The sequence below is a fragment of the Hyperolius riggenbachi genome, chromosome 8 (genome assembly GCF_040937935.1).
Source record: "Hyperolius riggenbachi isolate aHypRig1 chromosome 8, aHypRig1.pri, whole genome shotgun sequence".
NCBI lineage: Eukaryota > Metazoa > Chordata > Amphibia > Anura > Hyperoliidae > Hyperolius > Hyperolius riggenbachi.
Window position 1 is genome coordinate 77,156,560 of NC_090653.1, and position 15,938 is coordinate 77,172,497.

The 15,938-nt window shown below is 48.1% G+C and overlaps 1 protein-coding gene across 5 annotated transcripts in view; it reads left to right on the forward strand.

Moving 5' to 3' along the window:
* The window catches only part of LOC137528935 (uncharacterized), a 324,022-nt gene that overhangs the window by 125,238 nt on the left and 182,846 nt on the right, over nt 1-15,938 (forward strand). For 4 of the 5 annotated variants that reach the window (XM_068250717.1, XM_068250723.1, XM_068250722.1 and 1 more), the window contains exons 8-9: nt 7,964-8,021; nt 10,120-10,226. The gene's annotated coding sequence lies outside the window, so the exon portion shown is untranslated. Of the gene's footprint in view, nt 1-7,963; nt 8,022-10,119; nt 10,227-13,494; nt 13,668-15,938 lie in introns of all 5 variants that reach the window. The other variant, XM_068250725.1, reaches the window with a different exon arrangement.

Sequence of the window (15,938 nt, forward strand, 5' to 3'; positions counted from 1 at the left end):
AAAGAAGCGTGAGGTAGTTCTACAGCTCTGTATTACTTTGATAGCACAGTTTTTAATTTATACGGGTGGAGTCTTAGCACAGATAATGTCTAGTTTTCCGTCAGGCCTAGACCACGTGGGGAGTAATGTATCAAATAGGTGTTGGATTTCTTCTTTGTAAATTAATCAGACTACACTCTTTGGAAAAAGATAGCTTTTCTTCAGTTCTTCTATAAGTTAGATTTGTTGCCAGCAACATGATTGTTTGGAGGTTGTCCTCCCTTCAGTTAGTGAAGAATGTCTTTCTCTTCTTTGAGTCTTGAGTTCTTTTTTGCTATATACAGAGAGGAAGAAAGAAATTCCATTGTACTAGGCGACTGCAAAACTGGAAATGTTAATTTCTGAAACAACCCTACTACGCCAGTCATGGACTTTCTCCTTTTGGATAATTTGACTTGAGAAAAGCTATTATATATTGTGGACTTTTAAAGGGTATGTCTTGGCACAGATGTAATATAGTACAAATTCTCCTTGGCCAGAAGGAAATCAAATAGCGTGTTAGTACTACATGTTACGCTGAGTTTGACTCCTCAGTCTTTTTAGTCTACAACAACCATAATAAACAGACGCTGAACCAGAACTTTGCATGGGGATAGTCCTGTTAGGGAACTAAGGATTTCAGTAACTGATTTATTAATCAAGCTGTCAACTGATCACGTGGTTTTTTTTGTTATTTTATTTTTTTTAAGTATTTATATAGCGCCGACATATTACGCAGCGCTGTATATATTTTCCTGTCACTAATTGTCCCTCAAAGGGGCTCAAAATCTAGTCCCTATCATAGTCCTATGTCTATGTATGTATCGTGTAGGGCATATATTATAGTCGAGGGCCAATTTAGGGGGAAGCCAATTAACTTATCTTTATGTTTTTGGGATGTGGGAGGAAACCAGAGCGCCTAGAGGAAACCTATGCAGATACAGGTATGGGGAGAACATACAAACTCCTTGCAGATGTTGACCTTGCTGGGATTCAAACCGGGGACCCAACGCTGCAAGGCGAGAGAGCTCTAACCGTTACGCCACCATGCTGTGGTTACAGAAGAAATGGCCAGGTATGATAAAATCATGGGAAAAAATGAAGATAAATGCAGCATACCTCTAGTGATGACAAACAGTGGTGGCTTAAAACAAATATTATTGGTCTCCTGACAATGCAGGCCTGTTCCAGCGCTGGGACCACCGAAAAAATGCTTTTCGACAGCTCGAGCAGGCGCACTTGTGCAACAGTGACTTGCTCGGCTTTCTTTGGAAAAAGCATTTACACATTGGATCCATGCTACTGCTCAGGCGTGAGAGTCACCTGCACAGTAGTACCAACCCAATCGGCTATTTCCACCAGAGCTCAAGCGGGATGGTAGTAGTGCACATGCGCAGGGAGGTAACTCTTTGGGGATCTCAGCGATGGTATAGGTTGACATACAAAGATGGGGGAGCCTCTTTAGGGTCCAGAGGACTCCTCCCCCCCCTGAGGTAAGTATTTAAAATTGTGTCACACAAACCTCGCAGGCTTTTTGCTTTACGTCCTATTTTTTTGAGCAGTTACCAAAGTCACAAGACTAACACTCTGAGATCTGCAAAAAAATTTAAATTTACTTGGGCAATATTTATTTCTGCAGTGAAGGGGAAGCAGATATGCACAAAATCTTGGAAAATGTCCACACACTTTAATTCCTGGCTAAAAGCATTTTTCGTCAAGCTTTTAATGAAGAGATAAAAGGGGAAATTTAATTATATTCAGGGTAGTGCCGGTCTACTTGCTAGGATCATAGTAGGGACAGTAGAGATGGTGTGTGTCACGGACGATTGCGGGGACGCAGGCGCGTCCTGGAACCGCCCGTGAAGAAAAGAACGATCGCACTCGATTCCTGCATCGATTGCGCCTCAGATCAATAAAACCAAGATCTGATGTGCAGTATCCCTCTGCTTAGGAACAGCTGGGAAATCTGTCTTAGCTGAAATGACAGCCTGGGGGGAAGGTGTTAATTAGCTTGGACATATTCCCTGTGGAAGGCACAATTCCCCTTTTGGCTCTGGGAACCAGGTGACACTTAGCTGATCTCATGGAGATGTTAATTAACCAAAGGATGCCTAGGTGCAGCCAAGCAGGCTACGAATCCACGGGAGGTCTTGACACTCTGTTCTCTGCTAAAGATCAAAGGAAAGTCAGCTGTAGCAGCTAGAACATCCTGAATAAACCTGAGTCTCATCCTGGCATAATCCATAACTTCCCAGATCTGTAATATTTCTGGGGTTCCTGAGATGGCAGCTTCACCAAACGTGGGGGAAGTGTAGCATGAGCCCCGGTGCTGGTTCTGAGGAAGTTTCAGAACCTTCGGAGGTAAGGACTGCCAGCTAGGCAGTTTCAAAGTGCCCTGATGATACCACAGGGGTCCCACCCCTCATGTCTGGTATCAGGGCGCTGGGTAAATCGAGACAGACCTGAAAATGTTAATAAATCTGCCCTGACCTGTACGGTTCTGTGAGTTAGAGCCCATATATGGGTAGATATGATTTCTAGCCCCAGGATAAGGGGAGGGCTCATCTCATCTTTGAAGGGGGTGTATGGCTCCCCGCCCTCACTCCCTCCTACTGAAACAGGGGCATAAGAATGGCTGAGGACCCAAACTCAGTGTCCTCCACACTGAACCATCTTGCACTCATCAGATGCCAGCTTGAGGATATGCTGGCATCCACCTGGTCTGAACTCTGGACTTTGAAACCAAGAACTTTATGATTCTTCCCACAATAAGGACATCTTTCCAGGAACTAAGTATTTTTCTCCCTTCTTTTATTTTTCATACTGGCTATTACTGTCTTAATAATTGTGATTTTTAATAATTGTCTGTATATATTAATTATTTATATTGCGTGAATAAACGACTTTCTCCAAGTCATTCACTTTCCGCTACCCTGCTTATCAGCACACACAGAACTGATCCCGGGTCTCTGAAGATACGCTACTGTTTGTTTGTTGTTGGCTAGACAGAATATCGTGTGTTTAACCGTTTTATTCGCAGGATTAGTCAGTCAGTTAGTGGGCCCCACGGTCCCATAGTAACCGCGGTGGTGGCAGTTTACTCTGAACCAGTAGGTGACGTTGTAATTACCCGTGTCTCACAGGCTCCCTTCTGAGTTGTCTGCGGCTAATTCTTAACGGTTCCTGCGCATTGACTGCGACCAGAGTTCGCACGATCTGTGCGCTGGCACCGTTTAGAAGGCTAAGTGCGGTCAGCCACTGAGGGCTCCTGTGACAGTGTTAGGCAGCGGTTGGGACCTGTGTTGTGCTGAAAGTATCTGCGATAGCGCTAGTGCTATCGAGAAACGAACTAATTCGTTGGTGTAGCTGGAAGGCAATATATTTTTTATATATACAGAGAGACTGTGTAGCCAGTACCCCTCCCCAAAAGTTTTATTTTATTTGGCGTGGAAATGTCCGGGAACTACAAGAAAATGTGCCTGGCGGACCTGCAAAATCTTTGCCAAGAGAGAGGCATTGATGTCGGCCGCAAGAAACAAGGGGACCTGGTAACAGAATTGTTTCAATGGGATACCCAGCAACTGCAGGAGCTGGATGTGGCTGCTGAGGTAGACGCTGACCCATCTGACTCAAGGCAAGGGGATCCAGAGGCTGAAGATCCTAGGCGTACAGAGGTTGAGCATCCTGCGGGCCCTGTTGCAACAGTTACGCCAGAGACTGTCAGTATGGACCCCAATCCCAGAGTTTCTGAAAGTACTCGCCTGGAACCGGCCAGTACTGGACTGTCCGTTTGTACTGATCCGCTAATGCAGCAGGCGTTACAAAAGCTGATGGACACTGACCTGGACAAGTACCTGCAGTACATGCGTGAAGAGCGCCAAATGCGGGAGGAACGGGAGCGGCAAGCTGCTGCTGCTGAACGCCACGCGGAGAGGGATGCCGCTGAGCGGGAACGCCAACGACAGCATGAGCTAAACATGGCAAAAGTGCAACAGGCCAGCCGGAGTTCACCGCCCAGCCTCCCTGCTGAAGGAGCTGCACCACCCGTAAGTGCAAAATTTAAATTTGCTAATATTGAAAAAGACACAGACATTGACTTGTTTTTGCGGTCTTTTGAAAAAGCATGCCGTCAGTATCGTCTGTCCCAAGACCAGTGGGCCAGACATCTGACACCTTTGCTGCGCTACAAAGCGCTTGATGCCTTCGCAGAATTGCCTGCGGAGAAGGATAATGATTATGCTGCTATAAAAGACGCTATCATTACTAAGTACCAGCTGACGCCAGAAGCCTATCGGAAGAAGTTCAGGGCCTGGCAGAAAAAGTCTGCTGATTCGTACCGAGATGTGGCCAGCAGCTTGCTCACCACACTCCGCCAGTGGACACTAGGCCTCACCAAAGGGTCTTATGATGTCCTGGAGGACTTGATAGTCCTGGAACAATTTCTGAACATTTGCCCTGCTGATGTACGCCAGTTTGTGCTAGAACGCAGGCCGGCTTCAGCAACTGTCGCTGCAGACCTTGCTGAGACTTTTGCAACTACCCGGGTGGTTGATACCCGCAGAACTGTCCCATCCAGCTGGAGAGGAGGTCAGCCCAATACCTCAGCAGACCCTCCTGCCCCTGTGAGCCGTCCGCCCCAGAGGCCACCCAGCGCAGCTGCTGCACCCAGGCCTGCAGCGCCTGGAGAGGTCACCTGTCACTACTGCCGCCAGCCCGGACACATGAAATTCGACTGTCCGGAGCGGAGACAGACACCACCAGCACCTGGATCATCTGCATCACCTGTACCTCACCCACAGCAGAGGCAACCCGCCAGCGAACCACAGCCTGGATCATCAGATTTTGTCCTGTTTGCACGCGGAAAGGAAATCCGCGACCGAACCGACCAGCAGCAACTTGTTAGAGTGAACGGCAAAGTTGTCACCGGATTTCGAGACACCGGAGCTGACATCACGTTAGTTCACTCACATCTTGTGCCAAAGGAGAGCATCAGCTCCAGCCGATCCCTTGCCCTTACTGGAGTAGAGGGCACCCTTTTCCACATAGCCCACGCAAGAGTGAAGCTGGATTGGGGAGTGGGAGGGGTCCACGAAAGGGTTGTTGGGGTTATGAAGGATCTCCCAGTCCCTGTGTTGCTGGGGACTGATTTGGGCAAGCTTGTGTCCTACTATGAACCTGCCACGACCGCCTTGTCGCTCACGGAAGGAGACGGACTCTCCACCCACCACCAGGTACTTTATACACTTGGGGGAGCACCAGGGGGAGGTGGGTTGAATGTGCCCAGTTCAAGGGTACCAGGTTCAATAGTGCCTGCTTCAAAGGCACCTGAGTTTGATGTACAGGCTGTCTGTTGTGATGATGCTGTAACTGTACCTGAGTTTCTTGTACAACCTGTCTGTAATGAAAAAATGTCTATACCTGTCAATGTCATTACTGCATGCAATGATGATTTGAGTAATGTCCGTCTGTGCCATTCTGACAGTGTACCTGTGCTAGCAGTACCGCGCAGCTGCACTGCTCAGAACCCGAGCTCAGAACAGGTGGAGGGGGTTCCGGCCTCCTCCCCCTCCTCTGACCGCAGGGATGAGACCTTTCAGCCGCTGGCCTCGTGTGACATGAGCCAGTTGGCTGAAACTGACAGCGCCATATTCTCAGCCGCACTACAAAGTGACCCAAGCCTGGAGGTGCTCAGGCAGCAAGCCGCTGAGCCCCTCGCAGACGGGGCCGCTTTCAAGGTGTACTGGGAAGGTGGGAGACTGTACAGTGAGTCTGTACAGCCCCCTACAGGTAGATCCCACGCGGATACCAAGTGGCTTGTGGTCCCGAGTGCGTTCAGGGGACATGTGCTGAAATCCGCACATGGTAATCCTCTGACAGGGCACTCGGGTGTCCGCAAGACACTCGCCGGTATTCGGAAACAGTTTTATTGGCCCCGGATGAACAGGGATGTAGCACACTACTGCAGGGCATGTGCCGTCTGTCAGGAGCTGGGAAGGTCCAGGGATTCCCGCGGGGTTCCCTTAGGTCCACAGCCACTCAGCAGGGGAACCCTGCGTGGGCTGGCTGTTGACCTAACCAACCCACTGCCCATTGTCAGCAGTCCCGGCAGACACCACGTCCGACTGCAGTGGCGCAAACGCCCTGTCCAGAACGGTCCATGTTGGGTCAACCCTGAGGGTAGCAGACCGCGACCGGTCCAGGGGAACCGAGCCACAGGCTCCAATAGGTTTTCCCGCCGTACCGGCAACTCGAGGCCCGTCAGCCAGGTTAGCGGCGCCGCCACACATCTTGCGGATGAGTGGCTAAGCCACGGACAAGGGGGAGGGCTGTCACGGACGATTGCGGGGACGCAGGCGCGTCCTGGAACCGCCCGTGAAGAAAAGAACGATCGCACTCGATTCCTGCATCGATTGCGCCTCAGATCAATAAAACCAAGATCTGATGTGCAGTATCCCTCTGCTTAGGAACAGCTGGGAAATCTGTCTTAGCTGAAATGACAGCCTGGGGGGAAGGTGTTAATTAGCTTGGACATATTCCCTGTGGAAGGCACAATTCCCCTTTTGGCTCTGGGAACCAGGTGACACTTAGCTGATCTCATGGAGATGTTAATTAACCAAAGGATGCCTAGGTGCAGCCAAGCAGGCTACGAATCCACGGGAGGTCTTGACACTCTGTTCTCTGCTAAAGATCAAAGGAAAGTCAGCTGTTAGCAGCTAGAACATCCTGAATAAACCTGAGTCTCATCCTGGCATAATCCATAACTTCCCAGATCTGTAATATTTCTGGGGTTCCTGAGATGGCAGCTTCACCAAACGTGGGGGAAGTGTAGCATGAGCCCCGGTGCTGGTTCTGAGGAAGTTTCAGAACCTTCGGAGGTAAGGACTGCCAGCTAGGCAGTTTCAAAGTGCCCTGATGATACCACAGGGGTCCCACCCCTCATGTCTGGTATCAGGGCGCTGGGTAAATCGAGACAGACCTGAAAATGTTAATAAATCTGCCCTGACCTGTACGGTTCTGTGAGTTAGAGCCCATATATGGGTAGATATGATTTCTAGCCCCAGGATAAGGGGAGGGCTCATCTCATCTTTGAAGGGGGTGTATGGCTCCCCGCCCTCACTCCCTCCTACTGAAACAGGGGCATAAGAATGGCTGAGGACCCAAACTCAGTGTCCTCCACACTGAACCATCTTGCACTCATCAGATGCCAGCTTGAGGATATGCTGGCATCCACCTGGTCTGAACTCTGGACTTTGAAACCAAGAACTTTATGATTCTTCCCACAATAAGGACATCTTTCCAGGAACTAAGTATTTTTCTCCCTTCTTTTATTTTTCATACTGGCTATTACTGTCTTAATAATTGTGATTTTTAATAATTGTCTGTATATATTAATTATTTATATTGCGTGAATAAACGACTTTCTCCAAGTCATTCACTTTCCGCTACCCTGCTTATCAGCACACACAGAACTGATCCCGGGTCTCTGAAGATACGCTACTGTTTGTTTGTTTGTTGTTGGCTAGACAGAATATCGTGTGTTTAACCGTTTTATTCGCAGGATTAGTCAGTCAGTTAGTGGGCCCCACGGTCCCATAGTAACCGCGGTGGTGGCAGTTTACTCTGAACCAGTAGGTGACGTTGTAATTACCCGTGTCTCACAGGCTCCCTTCTGAGTTGTCTGCGGCTAATTCTTAACGGTTCCTGCGCATTGACTGCGACCAGAGTTCGCACGATCTGTGCGCTGGCACCGTTTAGAAGGCTAAGTGCGGTCAGCCACTGAGGGCTCCTGTGACAGTGTGATATGCTGTTTATAAAAGAACATTGCTCTCTGCCCTTTTGAATTTAAGGCATATGTGTTTACTAGTCAAAGGGTGGCAATGGATTGCAGGGTCAGTTTTTCATTTTTAATTGTGTTTTTTCATCTTCTGCTTTTCATATATCTCAGGTACTCCAAAGACGAGAGTTCTTCGAAAGCTTCTTCATCCTGCTGCAGCCAATAGAAGGTAAACTCACTGTCTCTGACGGGCTAGTCTTTTACATTATGGGCAAAGTAGCAAGAAGGTTTAAACATGGAGGGCACTTCCATAGGGGCAAGCTGTGCTATTACCCCAAGGCAGCTAAGCATCTATTCTCCTCCCTAGGGTCCTGGGAGAGTTTTCGTGAGCATTGCAACTCACAGGTGTGCTTCTTCCTTTTGTTGCGTATACCCGTCATTTGTGATGGTAGCTACGAGTACATAGCTGCTCCCAATTTAAATTAGATAGTGCTGCCCGCAGCAGGGGGGGTGAACTTACCTGTACCGCCACCTATAGCCGATGTGTTCCACATAAGGCCACTACTTCCTCCTTCTAGGTTTGAAGGAGGAAGTTGTGGAGTTACGTGGACTGTGAGCGGAACGCATCGGCTATAGGCAGCGGTACAGGTAATTTAACCCCCCACTACCAGTTATCATCCTTGCCGTGACGCCTCTTCTCAGTGACCCGTAGCATGTAATTATGTAATAAGAGTCAAAACAAGACACAGAACATTTATATTGCGCTTGTCTCCTGGTGGACTCAAAGCATTTCAGGGCTGAAGACACTTAACCACCTTAAACTCCACAGGTGAACAGCATCATTGGGGGGGCTTTACCCGAAGACTCCTTACTGTTTTACATATTAGCTTGATCCAGGATTTGAACCCTTGTCAAAGGGCTCATATCCCACCTCAAAGGCAACATCCTTACCAGTACGTTATCCACATATGTAAAATATGAAAAAGGGACAATCTAGAGCCCCCAATGGTGTATTATTGACAATACAATGAAGATGTTACGTATGAAGTATGGGTTGCCAAGATCAGGCAACCACTAAATGCGCATGAGGGGAGATTAGACCTGTCCCCACTCAGGCTAAGAAGTCGCTCTCTGCAGAAAAGAAAAGGGTAGTCTCACCCATCCACCAGGTGAATAACAATAACTTGGGAGAATACAGGCGCCAGCAGAATAAAAATATACCAAAGTTAAAACGTATAAAATGGAGGGGAGGGTGGACTTACCTCCTCAGGAAGAACACAACAATCAAATAAGATCAAAAAAAGTTTTTATCCTTACTCCAACAATCTGCAACGCTTCGCAGGTCTCAAGCCCACTTCCTCAGGCAAAAATATAACAAGGAGCAACTCAAAAGTTGTGTACGCAAGGCGCTACACCAGCATACACAACTTTTGAGTTGCTCCTTGTTATATACGTTTTAACTTTGGTATATTTTTATTCTGCTGACGCCTCTGTATTTTCCCAAGCTATCCACATATGCGCTCGGTCATGGAGGAGAGGCGTCCCTGTGAGAATAAAGATGGAATGAATGGAGGAGTGCGCCAGCCGGGACAGATGAGTCAAAATGCTGCTGAAAACTGCCCTAGTGGCAAAAATAAAGTTGGTTGAGACCTGGGAGGGTGGCAGAAATTGTCTCGGGTACCCTGGGGGGAATTGGCAAATAAGATCCTAAAGCCGCTTACGGGGAGGGTCAGGGGTCGCTTGCCCATTGTGACTACAACTAGTCCTGGGTTTAGAATCTATTCCTAGTGTACTTGAAAAGTGTAAGAATGTGGTGGGTAACACAGCCCTGCAGTAAAAAATTATAGCTAGAATACAAGTTTTCTGTGTAGCATCATTATTATTTAGATAGCGCCAGCATCTTCCACAGCACTTTACAGAATAGATGTCTTGTCATTAACTGTCCCTCAGAGGGGCTCACAATCTAATCCCTACCATAGTCATATGTCTATATCATGTGGTGTATGTATCTTAGTCTATGGCCAATTTAGGTGTAAGCCAATTAACTTTCCTGTATGATTTTGTGATGTGTGAGGAATGCAGAGTACCTGAAGGAAACCCACGCAGACACAGGGAGACCATACAAACTCTGTGCAGATATTGCCCTAGCTGGGGTTCAAACTGGGGACTCAGCACTGCAAGGAGAGTGTGCTAACCACTATGCCACCGTGCTGCTCTGGATGCAGCCTTTAAAGCAGTAAGAGGCTAAGTCGTTGTATAACCAAGTTGTGTATTCATTGAGAAAAGCATAAAGTAGAACTCTTGTCCCTCTATTCTTTTCCCTACAGTTGTCTTTTCTTTGCTGCGGCAATGACCGTAATGAAGATCTTTTGACCATCTCATCTATGAAAGTCCCCTCCCTAACCCTCTTCATGGAGATTACCGCAATGGAAAGGTAAAGGGAGGGTTATTTTGATAGCTGGGCTACTACCTACTATACTTACCATTTGCACAGTGTGAGGGACTCGAAATGGCTGTGAGTCAGAGAGTTTGCTAATGTAGCTCCACCCCAGGTTCTGCATTGGTGAAATTGTAAGTAAGCAGAGGTGTAACTAAGAGAGGAGCAGCCTCCCTAGCAACCACAGGGGAGCCCAAGGCTTTGAGGGGCCCCATCAAGGAAACCTTTCTAGTAATTCCATTTCCTGCATTTACATTCAGGTCTCTTTTAAATCTGCATACCGGTCTGGGCCACTGCCACATGGATGATAATGAATGATATTGTGGTTCACTGCTTTTCATATTGCAAAGATTATTCATTGTGACATTCATTTTAGTGTAGTCTACACACAGTTTGACAGATTTATTGAAATAAGTGCAAGGAGAGTTAGAGCAAAAATAGAGCAGTTGTCCGGAGTGAACCCTTTAGAAATCTTGTTTTGTTTAACAACTGGAATCTGACTATTCTGGGAAACGGCACCACTTTTTTTTTCCAGTTTTCCTTTCCTTGACACATACCCAGGGCCGGCCCGCCCATGAGGCGGGGTGAAACTTTTGCCTCAGGCGGCACTTCTGGAGGGGCGGCAGCCGCCCGTCTGTGTGTGTGGGGGGCCGCCCGAGCTGGAGGGGATAGCGGGCAGGAAGGGGGTATTGGGCCTAGCGGCGGGGAGGGGGTCGGACCCCCCCCTCCCTCGCCTGGGTCCCCCGTCCTCCGCTCCCCTCCAGCTTTAGAAGTGAGGTCGCTGGCTGCAGCTATATTGTAAGAGGCAACGGGCGGGGAGGACTCACCTCTTCCTCGTTCCAGCCCGAGCCTGCGCTCCACTGACGTCACTTCCTGCTACGCCGCAGGAAGTGATGTCAGTGGAGCGCAGGCTCGGGCTGGAACGAGGAAGAGGTGAGTGATCCCCGCCCGTTGCCTCTTACAATATAGCTGCAGCCAGCGACCTCACTTCTAAAGCTGGAGGGGAGCGGAGGACGGGGGACCCAGGCGAGGGAGGGGGGGGTCCGACCCCCCTCCCCGCCGCTAGGCCCAATACCCCCTTCCTGCCCGCTATCCCCTCCAGCTCGGGCGGCCCCCCACACACGGCTTGGGGGGAGGGGCGGCGATTTTTTTGAATTTTGCCTCAGGCGGCAAAAAGGCTAGGGCCGGGCCTGCACATACCCTTTACAAGAATAGCAATAAATAGTGATGACTCATTGGTGTACTGCTGCTCTTCACTGTCCAATCACAGTGTCCTGATCTGTCTGTGTCTTAGGAGTGTCCAGGAGAAAAGTCAGGTCACAATTCTGGCTGTGCACCATAGCCAAGTTGTCTAGTGCCACCTTAATCATGGGATGTTCTGAACAGAAGTACATGTCTTTTAGCAGGTAGGACATTTATCACATGCCGCTTCTCATGGATGTTGAAATCCAGTTCTAAAGGGCCGAGGTCACTTTTGGCACAGCTAAAGTAAATTGATGGGACTGAATCAGGAAAGGTGTATTTCATCAAGTAGAACACATTTCTCCATGCATCCCAGACACAGGCACTGATATGGCCTTCTATCTCTGATTTATTGTAAACCTTATTTTCAGAGGCCGTAGCAGTGTTAGGGAGTCTTGCCCGGGATTTCCTTACTGAATAGGTGCAGGCTTACTGAACAGGAAGAGGCGAGATTCGAAACCTGATCTCCTGTGTCAGAGGCAGAGCAAGTACACTATACAGCCACTATCCACAGCAAATCCTAGTGTGTGCTTCCAGTTAATGGATAGGTGCGAGTGTTGGAAATGAGTTACAATGGCTTCTGCTGTATGCAGCTAATTCATCTGCAATCAGTATGCCAAACAGTACTGTTGTCAAGGTTGCAAACTGAAGATTAAATCAAAAGATACGTTTCAATACCGCTACATAAAAAAAAAACAAAAAAACGCCCAGAACCCAGGGGCGTAACAATAGACCCTGCAAGGGATGCAGCCACAGAAGGGCACAGAAGCCGCTGGGGGCCCTGTGGGGGGAGAAGTTTCTTTTTCCTGTCCTGAGAGACTGACAACTAAAGGCACAGAGAAAAAAAACGTTCTGCTCTCTGCACAATTGTTCTAATGACTGCATCTGCTCAGCCACTGATAAGGAATCATACAAAGTTTTGCAGACAGAAAATGTGTAGACAGTCCCTATTCAGTGTGCAGCAGGGTCTTGTGTACAGCACCCAGCCCCCAACCTCTTCACCCCTCCCAAGTGCTCTGTACTGTAGTGATGCTGGAGAAGTCTGCAGAGCCAGTTCTGCTCTATCAGAGGAGGCCAGAGTGAGTGTAATAAGCTGAGGCTGGGAGCACACTCGCCTGTCAGTTTTCTGTATGTATTTTCTGCACGCCATAGGCTTGATTCACTAAACCGTGCTAACATATCACGGGAGTGCTAGCGGTTTCCTGCTCGATTTTGCATGTGTTTTCGCACGCAGTTCCGCAATTTTACGTGCAATCGTGAACGAAAATTCGCGATGAAACGTTCCGTGCGGCCGTGATATGAGTTATCACGGTTTTGCCGGCCCGGATATAAGTCAAGGTCACATAGGCCATGGCCTAGGGCACCACATGATTGAGGGCGGATGGGCAGCAGGCTATACTAGGAAGGGGTCACATAGCTACCTATGCTGGAGGGAAGAGGGTCATCAGGCTATCTATATAGAGGGGGGAAGAGCTACTGATACTAAAGGGAAGGGGGGAGCAGTCAGCCAGCTACCTATACTGAAGGAGGGGCGGCTGCTGACCGTGGCCTTGGACGATAAAGAGTACAAATCCGGCCCTGCGGTTTAGTGAATCAAGCCCCATGTGTGTCTGTATGTGTGAAAACATGCACGTTTTATCACTGAAGCAAATGTAATTGATAGAGAAAATGTGTGCAGTGCTTCACTGCTGTCTGATTTTATCTGCATTGGATAAACACATTCAAGAGTGTACTAGCCAATTGAATAAAATTGGTACTCAGTGTACTTGTGCAGAGAAGATCGGGGGTGCCCCATCCAAAGTTTTGCAGAGGGGCCCAGTGATTTCTAGTTACGCCCCTACCAGGACCAATCTGTTTAAGGTGATTTCATAACACCAAGTCAAGTCAGGTTTACCTTCATCACTCTGCCTTATGTGAACAATAAACAAAGCTTTTAATAAAAGATTCTTGAGGACCTTCAATTATATTGCTGTAAAAAGTAACCGAAACTACAGCTGCAACCTTGTTTCCTTCTTTATCTTAGAACTGAACGTTTATTATCCATCCTGGCTTGTTTTGTGGGCTCCTGGAGTCTCCATTGCTGACACACACTGTAGCGGGCGGCCGCTGATAACACGTCCCGGTGATGTAAACACACAGATGACATTTGCTGTGGCAGGAACGCAGTGATCTCATGGCTGCACTCAGAGCTGAAAGGTTAGCTGGAATTAGCTGGAATTTAGTGGAGGGGTTATGCAAACTAAAGCCTAAGTAACATAATATCAGAAATGTGTTTTTAGGTGAAATTTTGCAATAGAAACTGAGCGTATGATTAACCTCTTCCCGACCGCCTAATGCCGATAGTGTCGGCAGCCCCAGGACCTCCTAATGCCGAAAGGCGTCAAGTCATAGGGCGGGGCTTTACAGGGGATCACACGCGCATCCCCACTTGAGTGATAGAGCTCTGCTCCACCATCAGGCTACCAGTGGTGATCAGACTGTTAGACGCCGTCTATTTACATTGTACAGTGCTGTGATCTACTGCAGCGTTGTACTGGGGGCAGCCGTGTCACCCGGCTGACCCCTGAAGAGGCTCCGATTGCGATCCCCTCTCATAGGCTGATGTCTATGAGAGAAGATCGCCCTGATTAGCTGGCGGGGAAGGGAGGGGAAAAAATAAATTAAAAAATTGCAATTTTTAATAAAACAAACAAACAAATAAATTAATAAAAAAACAACACTGCCTGCAGCAGCGATCAGAGCCCACCAACAGAAATCTCTGTTGGTGGGCAGAAAAGGGGGGATTCATGTATGTGCTTAGTTGTATGGCTCTGCAGCACAAAGATAAATCTGCAGAGCACTTAATTGTAAAAAGTAGCCTGGTCACCTGAGGGGGGGGGGGGGGGGGGGCCTGTGGTCCTGAAGTGGTTTGAAGAAAAACTGAGACCGATAGCTCCCTAAAAAACAGATACTTACTTTACATAGGAAGAGAATCCTTCAGAGGCTTCCTGTGTCCTGCTCTACCCCACACCTGCAGCCCTGAACCAAAATAACGTTGGTGTCTATGCTCCTCCCTGTGCATGAGCGCAGCCGTTCTGCACCAACACAAGCATGGCTGCACCCGTGCAGGCGTGACCATACGCACGCGAGTATGGCCGCGCTTGTACACTGCGAAGAACACGGCTACGATAACATATCCAGCAAGCTCTTGTCAGATAAGTTCAAGGGGACCACATTCAGCAACGATAGGGCGAGGAGGACACAGGAAGCCTCCGGAGGATCCAGACACATACCTGACTTAAGTCGGCTAAGTCTCCTTAGGGAATAATCAGGCATGTGTACGGTAGCCTCCAACCCTCAAGCGATCCGCCCAGCCTAGCGGATCTACTCAGCCTCAGCGATGTTCATCCCCCACCGATCCCATTGTTCACGCCGATCCCCGCCTCCCTTGTGAACTCACACACGCACCACACTTTGTCCCTCCATCACCCCTCCCACACATAGCAACACAATGGCCTCAATTCACTAACCTTAACTCCTGTCTTTAATAACTCTTCTGAGCTGTTTTACAGTTATCACAATTATATCACCATGGTGATAACTGTAAAACAGCTCAGAAAAATTATTAAAGAAAGGAGTTAAGGTTAGTGAATTGAGGCCAATGTGTCGTCAGCTACACAGCTGAAACTCATCTGAAACTCAGCCTGGCCCAGCTATGTCGTCCAAGGGTCCTGATCCCCGACGGGTGACCACTGTCAAAGGTATATACACACCTTTGAGGTAAATATCAGCTTTTAGGTCACAATCTGCCCTGGTACCCTTTAGAGATAAGAGATTACACTGGTTTAAACTGCATAGCAAAATGATCAGTAGTTATATACAGTATATCTCAGTAGTTCCAGGTGCTAAGCAGAGTCATACCAATATTGAGAAGAGGGAGTTTGAGATGCTGTACATACGAGGGCCTGAAAGAGGAACTAGAGAGGGTGTGAATACTCAGGGCTGTGGCCTCTATGCTGGGAAAGCGGATCCAACAGCTCCCGGGAATGACATCAGAGCTCTCTGTCCAGAAAGAGAACTTTGCTGGGAACAGATAAAATGCTGCACAGGACCCTCAAGCTCTCAGGCCTCTGGTAAGGACTCGAAGTACAATTCAATGCAGTAAAAAGAACAATGGAGAGTACTTTCACACTTACAAGTTGCATTGCATTGCAATGGATATTGATTAGTGCAATATAACACGGTGTGATTCAAACTCTATGAACAGGTCACACCTCATCAGTTCTGAGTGTAGTAATTCATAACAATATGAGAAATGAATCTGAAAAATGAATGTGATAATTAGTTCACAAGTCTTTGTTTCCTAAACACAAGCCACTACCAAAGGTCTACCCAGTGACTTCCTGAACAAGGGTACTTACATCATTTTACACAGCTATGAATGTATACAGTACTTACTTAGATAGTATTCCCATATTCCCAATGACT